Source organism: Monodelphis domestica, chromosome 7 (assembly GCF_027887165.1).
Source record: "Monodelphis domestica isolate mMonDom1 chromosome 7, mMonDom1.pri, whole genome shotgun sequence".
NCBI classification, from domain to species: Eukaryota; Metazoa; Chordata; class Mammalia; order Didelphimorphia; family Didelphidae; genus Monodelphis; species Monodelphis domestica.
This window is the reverse complement of record NC_077233.1, coordinates 45,494,782-45,508,575: the sequence shown is the minus strand read 5'-3', so window position 1 is coordinate 45,508,575 and position 13,794 is coordinate 45,494,782. Positions and strand designations below refer to the sequence as shown.

The 13,794-nt window shown below is 36.7% G+C and overlaps 1 long non-coding RNA gene across 4 annotated transcripts in view; it reads left to right on the top strand.

Moving 5' to 3' along the window:
- Positions 1 to 13,794, top strand: part of LOC130455444 (uncharacterized) — a 244,843-nt gene that overhangs the window by 105,484 nt on the left and 125,565 nt on the right. The window contains exons 5-6 of one of the 4 annotated variants that reach the window (XR_008913417.1): positions 1,916 to 1,992; positions 3,709 to 13,402. The exons of 1 other annotated variant lie outside the window; for it this stretch is intronic. This is a non-coding gene — a long non-coding RNA (uncharacterized LOC130455444). Of the gene's footprint in view, positions 1 to 1,915; positions 13,403 to 13,794 lie in introns of those variants that run through there. 2 more of the 4 variants (XR_008913416.1, XR_008913415.1) reach the window with 2 other exon arrangements.

The window sequence follows — 13,794 nt, the reverse complement described above, 5'->3', positions numbered from 1 at the left end:
TATCAATGTAGACCAGAATCTTTTCTACAACTTATAGTCATAGAAAGCACCCAAGATCTATTGAATGGTTATGTGACTTCCCCAGGATTAGATAGTTAGTATATGTCATAGTTGAGATCTGAAACCTGGTTTTCCTGGCTTTGAAGGCACACCATGCCATGCTTTCTCTAACTTAGAGATTTTTTTAAAAAGACCTACAAATAAAGATGACAATTTAAAATGTTAACCCTAATGAAACAGACATTAACATTTCCACAGTGGATGGAATTTGATTTTGTATCAAGGGCCCAGGTGGACCTTCTAGCTTGACATGATGCAAAATGAAGATATTCTCACTGTACAAAGCAGAGAGGCAAGGAAAGATGGGATTGGTATTATGGAGATGGAGAGAGTAGGGGAGAGAGAGAGAGAGAGAGAGAGAGAGAGAGAGAGAGAGAGAGAGAGAGAGAGAGAGAGAGAGAGACAGAGAGAGAGAGAGAGACAGAGAGAGAGAGAGACAGAGAGAGAGAGAGAGAGAGACAGAGAGAGAGAGAGAGACAGAGAGAGAGAGAGACACAGAGACAGAGACAGAGACAGAGACAGAGAGACAGAGACAGAGACAGAGACAGAGACAGAGAGAGAGAAGGAGGGAGGGAGGGGGTGGAGAGATAAGTTCCATGAAGACAGAAACTTTGCCTTATTTCCATTTTGCCTAGAACTGTGGTCAGTACCTAGCAGCCTCCCAGTAAATTTTTACCAGTTTGATTCAAATAAAAATGAAAATATTTCAGAGAAGTTTAGAATTAGTAGAATATCCTATTCCCTCAGCATGCCCATTAATCAAGGTTTTACTGGGTCAAGGTTGTTTTTCCTACCCACTTAAAAAACATTCTCTTATCTCACAATGCTCTATTGCCACCATGAAGCTCCAGGCAAAAAAGATTTGGCTGGAAAATTATTCATAGGTTAGTATTTTCAGACTTCCTTAACCTAGTTGCTGCTTGATTGTTCAGAGCAGTTGTTAAATAGAGAAACAAGATGCTGAGATTTATTGTTGGATGGGGGAAGAAAGAAAGAAAGAAAGAAAAAGAAAGAAATAGAAAGGAGCAAAGGAAGTAAAGAAAAATAGAAAGAAGGAAAATAAAAAGGAAAGAAAGAAGGAAAAAAGCAACCCCAAACCAAACTAAAGTATTATCTTTGTTGCCCAGGAGGGAACACTTAAATAATTCACATGTGAACTTTGGCACCATGCTGCATGCTCAGATCACCTTATGCAACTCTAGACCCCCTGAAAGCTAACCATCTGTTTGGCTTAGGTAAAATATAGGCCCAATAAAGCTTTAATAGTTTCAATTAAAATGGCAGTGGCCAAAACAGTGAGCATGCAGTAAAAGGAATTTTACTCAATTCAAACAGGTTCGTTGGCAAAGCCTTTATAGAGGGCTCACAATTCCCTTGCTTGACTGAAAAGCAAAGACCTAGGCTAGAGAGAATGCATAGAATTGTTCCCCCCAAGTTGAGCTGACTTAGATGTCTTGTTCAAAGGCTTTCATGAAGCATTTCTCTTTGTTGCAGGACAATTCACTGACTGCGTAAAATTTAGAAGGGCTTTGTATTGGGAACCATAGTGGACATGGCAGGCTACATACAAAATGAAATTCATGATGAATTACATTGAAAATTGTTGGATGATCTAAGTCAAATGTTTCCTGTGGCTGTCTTCAGATGAACAGTCACAGTTAGTAGAAAGCTTGACATTTTTAGCTAAGAATCCATCTTGAACATTTTACTTTGCAGAGCACATCCTCTTTTCAAATAATTCTCTAAGTAAAGCAAAGAGGCAATTGAAGAGCACAACTTTGGGAACTTGAATATTCATCAAGTCAGACAATTTTGCTGTTTTGAATGTTCCTTTCTTGCCATCTTTTCCCCATAGGACCCTCCCAAGCCCTCTTCTTGGGAGAACTGGAGTCCCCCTTTGAAGGGCCTGGCTGGATGCATCTAGCAAAATTGGTAAGAAAGAGGCTGGAAGAAAACTGCCTGAGGTTGTAACTTTCAATTTTCTTACTTTTTGTTCAATCTTGGAGACCTTTGAATTCTTTGTACCTGCAAAAAGTCAAAAGGCAGCTCAGTAATGAGCTCAGCTTCCTTTGCTCCCCACTCCTGCCACTCATAGTTTCATTTTTCAAGTACTGGAAAGTTCAGCAGTCACAAAATAGTAACAAATTCATGGTATTTGATAGTAGGTGGTAATAGACAGTGTTGGGAGGGGGTGCGCAAGTTCTCTAAGACTCTTTCATTCCCTGTTCCATCTTCCCTTCTTTATAGGGAAGCTAAGATCTTGTAAATATCAGGTTTGTTATTTAATGCTTGACTTTAGGAGTAATTTGTCATCCTAGAAATACAAGTGAAACATGGAATGATGAAGGACATGTTTTAAGCTTGGCATCTTATCTCCTTTCCAGGTTGTGGTAAAATAGAACTAGTTTTGGCCATTTAAGAACCTGATGTCAGTTTTGTGAGCAAAACAGGATAACTTACTTTCTCATTAATTTTGGGGGGCAATGCTGGTAGATTAGATATGAAATAGGACACTAAATTGTAGAATATCATAAATATGAATATAGAACTGAAAGAAACTTTAGATATAATCTAGTCTAGTCCCCTCTTTTTACAGATGAGAAATCTGATGTTTAAGTTGGACAAATGACTTGTTCTTAATCATACTGGTAGTCTCAGAGGTGGGATATTGTACCTAGTTTATCTGACTCTAGAGTCTCTGCTCTTTTCATTATGTCATGTATAGGGCTCCAAAAATAGTGTTTCAAAAATTCATGTTATCATTTGTATGGGAACTTCTTTCACAGATGTAGGTCACAAGCCCTCTAGACCACTGTAAGCAATCTTTTATTATCCATTATCCAGGGAAACAAATCTTGTAGAGAAGGGGACCAATCACCTCTATCAACTACTAAAGAACTATCACTTAAGAGGTAGTCAAGCCAGCTGTTGATCTAAAGCAGCATGGTGTCCTGTGAAAAAATCAGAAGGAAGATATGCTAGGCAAATCAAACCACTGCCATCACTTTAACCACCACCTCCTCTGTAGAACTGGATGGAGAAAGCCCAAGACCTTGATCTGAGACTTGGGAGTGGTAGCACCCACAGACCACAAGTTTTGCTTCCTAGATTGGACCCATAGCCATTATCCAGAGAAGCAACACCTTTGTTAAATACAGTCTGGAAATGTTTTCTGTTGGTACTATGACCATAGCTAATGAAAAAAAGGAAATTCTCAGCACTATTGCCTTTGACATTGCCAAATGGATCAACATCAGAAACTGATATAACTTTATCAGTGGAAATGACATGAAGCATCACCATTTATATGGGACTTTTAAAATCTGATTTGAGAATGAAACATTCTATAAGTAATGTTGCTATATGTGCTAGAATATGAACTCCTTATAAACAGGAATTGTCTCCACTTTTCTAATTATATCTCCAGTGTTTAGTACAGTGTTTTACCCATAATGCTTAATGAATGTTTGTCATTAATTATACCATGGTTTGCTTTGATAAAAAATTCACCACCTGGTAGCTAGGTTTCTTGTTATGAATATTTAACTAGTCTAATCCTTGAATAACTGATACACAATTCAAGTTGTCAAAGAGGAATCTACGAAATACTAAAAATGAACATGAAACCTAATTCTCTCTTCTTTTCAGTTCCCATCTGTCAGGGCCCCTGATTTCCCCCATCTGTTCTTGGGAAGGACTGAAGAGAATGAACCACTTGATCACAGAAAATATGAGGTATTTCCTCTTTGAGGGACAGCTAGGTGGCATAGTAGATTGAGTGCTGGCCCTGGAGATAGGAAGGCCTGAGTTCAAATCAGATTTCAAACACTTCCTAGCCATGTCATCCTGGGTAAGTTAGTTGACCCTGCTTGCTTCTCAGTTCTCTCATCTGTAAAATGAACTGGAGAAGCAAATGGAAAAACCATTCCAATATCTCTGCTAAGAAAACCCGGAATGGGGCCAAGAAGAGTCAGACATGGCCAAACAACAACTTCCCTCTTTGAGTCTGCTGGATGGACTCACCTGAGTACATGGACAGCCCTGTGAGCCCTTCTATTTTATTCAGCCTCAGAAAGTTTTTTGAGGACAATGATAGAGGCTAAACTTGGCTTTTAAAAAGTCGGCATTTCTGTAGCAGTTAGATAGTTCTTGAGAAAATTTAGAGTCAGCAGAATAAAGTGTAGGGCTTTGAGGATCCAAGTCTTTCAGGACATCTTGTTCTTTGGGAGCTATCCATGGTACTAGAATTGCCTCTGCCTGAGCCATTCAAACATAGACCATCTCTGTGATTAATTTAGTGTGCCTACTTTTTGTAAATCTCATACTCTTGACCATACTTGATTCTAGCTCTTTTTCCCTACCTTCTTCTGGTGTTTCTGTGAGTAATTCTTTTGCAAGCCACCTACCTTGATTTATGTCTAGCCTGATTTCTTCTTTATTTATATTAACTACTAACCTTGTCTTTTCCTCAGTCCTTCATCCCATTTCTCAGGTTGAGTTCCTAGTCTCATCATCTGTCTTCTGTTAACTAGTGGAAGATGTAACTTATTTGGAAGACACCCAATTTCCTGAATATTATTTGTAGTAACTAGTATATATCACTATTTCACAAATCTCTAATCTTATCTTAAAAATAACATCATAATTATGCTTTTTAGATCAGTTACATACCACAGGAAGCAGGGCATAGCATAGCAGATTGGGTGCTGGATTTAGAATCAAGAAGATCTGGGCTTCTTCAGGTATAAGCACAGCCCTAGGCAAATCACTTCTTTTTTCAAGCCTCATTTTTCTCATCTATAAAATGAGGCAAATAATAGGACCTCCTTTCCAGAATTCCTATAAAGCTCAAATTACATGATGTATGTAATGTGTTCTTCCAGCCTCAAAGTATTATATAAATGTGTGCTCAAATTATTGCAATGACAATAATAACTATAATTATGAGGGAGGATTGTTGATTTAGAATTTAACCAGATTTGAAATTATGGTCTTTGTGGTTCTTTAGAATGAGAGCATCTCAGAATAGACTGATAATATATGGAACAAGGATGGACCTATCATTTTTCTTGATGTGCAAATTGTCCATTGAATAGGTAGAGAAAAGCCTTTTCTGTGACTTCACAGACACTTCTGCTATTGGCTTGTACCTCAATCTCTTTATCTCTTGAAACTGCAGTTTCTTCATCTTTGCATTGGCAAGAGTTCAAAGAGTTTGGCTCTGTGTTCATGTCAGGGCCCTCATAGGATCTGTGAGATACTCCTGAGAATGTTTTCACCCCTTTTGAGTAAAGGTCAGCATAAGTGCCTCTTGTGTTGTTGCTGCTGCTGTTGTTTTTGCATAAAAATCACACTAGGAGCAGGATAGAAAGTAGAAGGAAATTGTAATGTAAATGCAAAGCAGAATAGTTCAGAGGCCCTGAAATCAAATACATGGGATATGAAGGTTTAGTGGATGGCCTGAAGCCATGCAAATTGGCATAGGCCCAATGGCCCACAAGAAATTAGGTTTGACCTAATCTCAAACAAATAATGGCTCTAGGAGAAGAATCATGTTAATAATAAGAATTATTGGCCTCACTGGATTGCTACTACATTCCTTCCACCTGTTGATGCTATTTATGAGCACATATATATATCCTGTACATGGGTAATATTTGGGTTTTTTAGGGCATTAGTATAATGCTGCTCCACCTACTTCTTTAGTGGATTTATGGAATTTTCTTAATGAAAGGTGGTGGAGAGCAGTGTCTTATGGGAAAAGTATAATGACATTGGCAATTTAAAATCAGTGATGCTGATAATGAGAAGAATGATAGGATCTTCAAATGACGGGAGTAACATAAGCATTGACCAAGATCAATTTTCATATGAATCTTGAAAAGTCTTTTCAAAGATATGGAAAGGGGAGAAGTCACTTTAGAAGAAAAGTGGGAGAAGAAGAACCTTCACAGAGTTCTGAGTTCCTGCGACCAAAGCATAGACCTTCAGCAGAAACAGCTCACCAGGAGCCAGACCCATAACAATCTAGTAGCCTAGACTATAGCTGTAATTACCAGGGGTTGGAATAGACCTCAGAAAGAGAGCAAAAATGCTACATACGAGGGGAACAGATGGAATATCAGAGTAAATTAGGTGCTGATGTTGTATATTCCATTGGTATTAGTGGTGGAATTGGGAAGAATGACAGGCAGAGGCTGTTCTCCAATAAGATGGTTCAAAATAACATTGATCCTTGGGGATTCTTCCCCATTCTCTTCCTCCTCAAACTCTTGACTCCTTATTCTCCTTCATGTTTAATTATTTAACTTGAAGGGTGAAATTTTAATTCTCTATAGATGCTGCTATTTAGTGACCTGCCTTGTACACAGTAGGTGCTGAGTAAATATCTGTGGACTGAATGAATCAAATTGTAGTTAAGTGGAAAGACAGAGAATATACCTAGCAAGGATGTTAGATCATGGATTTTTGAGCTGGAAGGGACATTAGAGATGATCTAGTCTAACCCCTCATTTAACAAATGAAGAAAGTGAATCATGGAGATGAAGAGACTTTCTCATGATAACATAAATGACTTAGTAAAATAAAGATAGGATTAGCACACAAGTCCTGGGGCTCTAAAGCTAACATTCATTCCACTATATTCCACTATTTCACCTTTAATGTAGTGCCTAGTAGTTTCATACTTTCCTTGAATGCTTGCTTTCTGCCCAAATGCCCAGGCAAAATTTTGAATTTGATCAAGAAAAAGCTCTTGTGGTGGCTTTAGGTTTTCATTTTTTATATATTAGTACATTGGGGAATCTATGATTTCCCTGGAATGGGAACTCCCCCCTGATAACACCGAGTACAACCTAGATATAAATTGTAGACTTCTAAGATTGCCTGAGGCTCAGATAGGTTAAATGATTTGCTAGTGAGAGGTAGGGTTGGAACACCCAACTTCCTGCCTCTAATTCCAGCTTTCCTTCTATTAAGTTTATGCCTTCTCTTCTATTGATGCCATAATGTCATTTAATGAATTTGCCATCAAAATATTAAGGAGGAGTCACCTTAACTCCCCCTTTTTACCCTCAATTCTGAATCCTCTGAGTCTACCAGGGCTAGTTTAGACATCTTTATTTTTCTGAATATGCACCTTTGATATGTCTTATTAGTTGGTCTCTGCAGTCCCTTCCAACTTTAAATCCATGACCCTTTAATCTCTTGGTGACTTGCAAGGGAGTTATACTTATTTGAATTGAAACCATCTTTTTTTGAAAATTAAAAAAAGTGCTGATGGTACCTTCATTTCTAAATATACTTTCATCTCTCTCATGCAGCGTTATCCCCTAGAACAAAGAATAGAAAAGAAAAAATGCAATTCAATCAAACCAAGTAATACATCAAATGAATCTGATAGCATATACTGTATTCTATATCTGTAGTCGCCCACCTTGAGAAGTACACACTCTTTTAAGTTGGAAATAGTTTTATTAATTTTTCTTGAGAGATGCAAAAGCTGTGAGTTGTAATCAGTCTTTTATTTACGTGTCATTCAAACATTTTAAAAGTGAAGAATCTTTGGGTACAATGTATAGAATACAAGTTACATTGGACCTCTGAGGCCACTTTGGTGGGGTAAGAGTGGAGGTGAAAGTCAAAAGATCTTTTTCATTTATTCCTTAGAGCAAGTTATGAACAGCATCAGATTGAATGCAGGGAAGGATTTTGTATGTGTGAAAGAGGTTGATAATACCATTATATGGAGCATCCACATGAAACATGAATTAACAAATAGAACATCATTACCGAGGAGGTGACTGTGATGTTGGTAGGCATATCAGAAAGTTTACTATTTAATTATTCAGCACTTTGCTTCAGTCCAGAATACAGACCAAGCAGGAATCTACTTGATGAAAAACACCATTGGTTTGTAAGCCAGAGCACCCAGGTTAAAATTCTGCCTCTGATGCTTGCTGCCTATGTAACATTGACCTAATTGCTTAACCCATGTAGGTCTCAATTTTCTTACCTTGAAAATGAGAGGGTTGGTCTATATCCCTTCTAAGGCCCCTTCCAGCTCTGTATTTATACTTCCATATTCCTTTGATTCCATTGCACCTTGGATGGCATTGTTCTGTGATTCTGAAGCAGCCACAAGCAATGAGTAACTACAGGGCTCTGCCTTTCTTTTTTGGTGAACATATAGCTGCCAATCCTAGTCTCTGTGAGACAAAAGTTCCTAAAACCAGAGGTCAGATTATCAGGCCCTAAATCAGTGGTCATTGTCCTGATGCTAGAGCTTTTCTTTTTTCTTTCTATTTGTGATAGACTATGGAACCAAATATATGACTCATACAGCCCAGTCTAGCCTGTTCCCTCTGAACCTCTGCAGTCTATTTGGGCTCTGTGCCTTTGTGTGTATCAGGCTTTTGACTCAGTCTCCTGATACATGTCAACTCCCAAATTATGATCTACTCTCTCTGCTTGGACCATTGCTAACTGATTGTTTCTTTCCACTACTGCTAATAATTTGAGTCCTTTGATACACATTTTCTCCTTGAATTCATAATAATACTTTGTTCTTCTTATTTGCACTGATTCTTTTGGACTCTAAAGTTTGCCACCATGTCTGGATTTACAGAACTCACAGGTGTCTTCCCTATACTAGTTGACATTTTGGCCATCACCTGTTAGGCTCACAGGGTTGTTTACTATAGCTCTTGTTCAGATTCATTTCATGGTCCTAGTTTCTCCCAAACTGTCTTGTTCTATTATTGCCCCAAACCAAGCATGACATTCTGCTGGAAAAGAATGAAAAAACAGAGACCAAAAATTCATTAAGTTTTGTTAATTCCTCTCAAGCATTATTGATTGGGATAGGATTAGGGATAGAAGAGCCCTCTTACTGTCCTGCACCAGTTGTCGATATCTGTCTTTTAGAAATGAGATTGAGAAAATTAAGCAGTCATATAATATCAACTGCTCAATGTTTTCCACTTTAAAATCAAATAGTGAGAAGCAATGGTATTTCATAGGAATGTATTTTTGCTGTTATCAGATTGGAATGCCCACATGCAAAGATTGATTTTCTTGACGCTCAGCTCTGATCAGAACAGTCCTTGCTCAAAAATCTATTTCCAAGTATAGTCTAAATTGTTTTTTCCTGGAATTTAAGATGTTCCATGATTTGGTGTCAACCTAATTTCCTAACCTTATATTCTACTCTTCTCTCTTTTTTTTGAAGTCTCTTTATACTCTGGGTAATTGTTACTATTTGTCCAGAAACATCCCAACCTTCCTACTTCTGTGCCTTTTTTATACCATTCATACTGCCTACGAGGCCCTTTCCCTTCTAGAAGCATGAAGTCCAAAAGAGTATAGATGCCACTTTATTTCTTTAAATTAAGTTCATATTGATATATTTTATTTTTTACATTCCCACAATTGCCCCTAGTATTCTTCCCCTCACCCCAACCTTGAGTCATCCTATACAATAAATAGTAATTTTTTAAAAGATCATGAAAAGAAAAAGATGGAAAAATAAGTACAAATGATAAAACATTGAAAAAGTTGGAACATGTGCTCAAGGTAATATATTATGCCCTCTCCCCCACTATTTGAAAAGGGAGGGGTTGGGGATGTTTTCTCATATTTCTTCTTTCAATCCAGGCTTCATTTTGAACATTTAATTTTTATTTCTTTGGTTGTTCTTTTATTTTAATTTTATGTTGTAGTTATTATATATAATTTCTTGGCTCTGCTTACTTTGCTCTATAATAGTTTATATAGATATTTCCATGCTTCTCCTTATTCATCAGTTATCATTTTATACAACTAGGCATTCCATTTCATTCATATGAAAATGTTTTTAAAGCTAATCTCCACTTGCTAAGCATTAATTTTGTTTCTAATTCCTTGCTATCACAAAAATATTGCTATTAATATTTTTGCATATATAGGGACTTCCATTTTATTAATGGCCTTCTTGGGGCATACTCATAGTAGTGAAATCTCTGAGTCCAATAGCATATATATTTGAGTCACTTTATTGGCATAAATCAAAATTTATTTCCAAAGTGTCTGTACTGTTTACAATCCCACCAATAATACACTTGTATGCCAATCTCCCTACAACCACTCTGACATTGATTATTCTTTTCTCATCTTTACTAGTTTTGAAAATATGAGATGAAATTCCAAGGTTGTTTTGCTTTACATTTCTCTAATTATTGGAGATTTTGAGATTTTCACATAGTTAATAGTTTGGAATTTTTGAGAACTTTTTGTCTATATTCTTTGATCATATCTATTAGAGAATGGCTTTTGGATATGTCTGTCTGTCTAATCTCTTTGTATATCTATTTATCCATCCATATCTATCTATCTATCTATCTATCTATCTATCTATCTATCTATCTATCTACTTATCTTTCTATCTATCTGTCTGTCTGTCTGTCTATCTTCTTTGGATGCCAAACTCTTATTGGTGAAATTTGATACTAAGATTTTCTCCTATTTGATCACTTCCTTTCGTATTCCAGGTACATTAAATTTATTCGTTACAGCCTATCCATGACCACCACACACTTCTCCATTGCCTTTGGGTGCTTTTCAATTTGATTTATTTAGTACCTATAGTGTTCTATGACTCATAGCCACATATCAACACCAGAAAGATATTTGTTTCAGTTCATTAAAAGAATGATTTGTGTAGCATGAGTAGTAATTGCTCTTTAAATATTTTACAGATTTCATTGTCAATCTGTCTGAACCAGTGATTCCTCCTTCCCCACTCCTTTGGAATTCTAAAGGAGCTCCTTTGATAATTTCATTATAGCTTTCACTTCATGATTTCACTTCTTGAGAGTGGGTTGATTCTCTCAATACTTGTTCTTTTATGTTGGCTGGTTTACCATTTTGTTTATAATACTCCATGAAATTCCCAGTTTTGCTAACTTATATATAGAGGCAGTGAAGAGGAAAGAGAAGTGGTTTTGTAATCAGTAAGACCAGGATTCCCATCCCACTTTTACAATATATGGCTATGTGATTGCAGGCAAATCATAGAGACTCCCAATGTTGCAGGCAACTCTGTAAAGCTATATGTGGCAGAGAAAGTATACTGCTAGATAATTCCTCACTGAGAACTCATTTCTGGACTGTGGTGATTCTTTTTATTTCTTTTATGTCCCATTTCACTTTTGGATAGTTTTAATTACTAGAAAATTTTCTTCTTGATACCATGCATAAATTTTATTCTGTCCAAATTTCACTCATTGGAATGATGGACCATGCATGGAGGTGAAATAAAACAAGTCTGATACCTCTTCCATGTAACTTTTTAAATACTTGAAGGTTATTATCATATTATCTCTGACTCTTTTCTTCTCCAGGCTACATGTCTGCAGTCTCTTCAACTAATTCTCTTATAGCATGAATTCAAGGCCCTTCTCCACCCTGGTTGCTTTCCTACTCTCTACTTTATCAATGCCCTTCTTAAATTTTGGTGCTGATGACTGAGCTTAAAGGAAAATGTTACTTAATAAATTAGCAGGGAAATAATGTCAAGGTTTTCTTTTGATTCTAAACCAAAGAAAAACTGGCAATAATTACTTTACAATTATTTGGCAAGGACTGCTTGATAGCTTATAGGCTGCTTTCTAGTATTATATAAATACGAAGTGGGGAGAATTTAGGCTAACTAATACAAAATAATGATAAAAAAGGAAAAGGGCCATAATAGATGAAAGGGTGGTGGTGGTGGAAAATTATCTTCCCTAAGAGAAATGTCTGTCATAATGCTTATATTACTTTTCAGGGAAGTGGGAAGAATGGAAAGATATTATTTTTAAAATCGACAAACTCTTGTTGACATGACTGACCATAATGGCATTTCTCATGATACCCGGTTCAGATAGATGCTCTCAGAGTAAACAGTGACCCAGGCACTCATTTATTTTTTCACTAATCGCCAAGGTGTGCTGCCTGCACCACTAAGCTATGGATTATGTCCTTCATTTGAGGATGAGAAAAACTAAAGAATGACTTACTATTCTAGGATTTCAATAACTAAAATTTGAACAGTCTAGGGGAAAGAAGGTAGTTTTTCATATTTATTCAATCTAGAATGTCTTAGTAACTTCAGTTCCTAAAAATGCCTGGGTTGCAGGTTGAGAATCCATAGGTGTTTTGCATGACTGCATATGTATAATCTATATCAAATTGCTTGTCTTCTCAGGGAGGGGAAAGTGTGAGAGGGAGAGAATTTGAAACTCAAAATAGAACAAATGAATTAGAAAAATTTTAATGTGTAATTGAGAAAAAAGAAAAATTAAATGAGACTCCATGGGGGTAATCCACATTATTAATTTTGACAAATGAAGGAGGAAAGAAATAATAGTAATTATTAAACCATTGGAAAACTTGTTATCAAATCACCCGACATCATCTGTTATATCTCTCAATTTTGTGCAAATGACCCTTATGACTGGAATGGGTTTCCTTCTTCCCCTTGCTGTACAGAATATTTAGTTTCATCAAAGCACAGCTTAGGAGCCACATATAACATGAGACATTTCTTGAACCCTTCCCTTAAAATCCCATCCCCACGAGTGTTTGATTCCCTCACTCTAGGATGACTGCAAAAGCTCTGTGCTCTGCTAGTAATTTCCATTATTTATTTGTGTATATGCTATATGTCACTAGGAGAATGATGACAGTCTGCCTCTTGAAATGATTTTGTATTATTATATAGTATTTTATAATTATACATGCATTATATATTCCCTATAAGAAGGTTAGTTTTTTTGAGGACAGGGGCCATTTTGTTTTTATAATTTTAGCACCTAAAATAATACTTTGCCTATAGGGATAGGGATAAAGACTGGATCTGTAATTAGCAAATGAGGAAATTTCTTCTATCAGGTCAGGTTGGTAGCAGCACCTCTTCAATCTTAGAGGGTTGCCTAGAGCACTCACTGAAAGGTTTAGAGCCTTGTCCAAGGCCATCCAACTAATCAGAGGCAGGACCTGAACTCATAACTATTCTGGTTTTGTGGTCAGCTCTTTCTCTGTCTCTATTCGTCTGTCTGTCTGTCTGTTTCTCTCTCCCTTCTATAATGTGCAGCCTAGAAGACAACAATTAATAAATGTTTGTTAAATGAAGATGTTTTGGGTGTAGTTCTGTTGTTTCCCAGAATGACACACAATGATCCCATTCGAAATCCTTCTGTAAGTGCATGCTAATGCAATTATTGCCTGGCTGCATTTTTATCCTGTACCTCTGGTTGATTTATATTACTAGTGGAAAGGAAGTATCTGTACACTTGTCATTGAAATGGACTACTCTGAAATTTGATCTAGGTCAGTCTTGAGGTAGTAACAATATCCTCTAGTTGTTTGTCCTTTTTCTTTGTTTTTTTCTCTTTCTTTCTTTCTTTCTTTCTTTCTTTCTTTCTTTCTTTCTTTCTTTCTTTCTTTCTTTCTTTCTTTCTTTCTTTCTTTCTTTCTTTCTTTCTTTCTCTCTTTCTTTCTCTCTTTCTTTCTCTCTTTCTTTCTTTCTTTCTTTCTTTCTTTCTTTCTTTCTTTCTTTCTTTCTTTCTTTCTTTCTTTCTTTCTTTCTTTCTTTCTTCCTTCCTTCCTTCCTTCCTTCCTTCCTTCCTTCCTTCCTTCCTTCCTTCCTAACAACTCCAAGAGAGAAGGACAGTGTTAGGCAAAATGGGGTTAAGCAACTTGTCCAGGCTCATACAG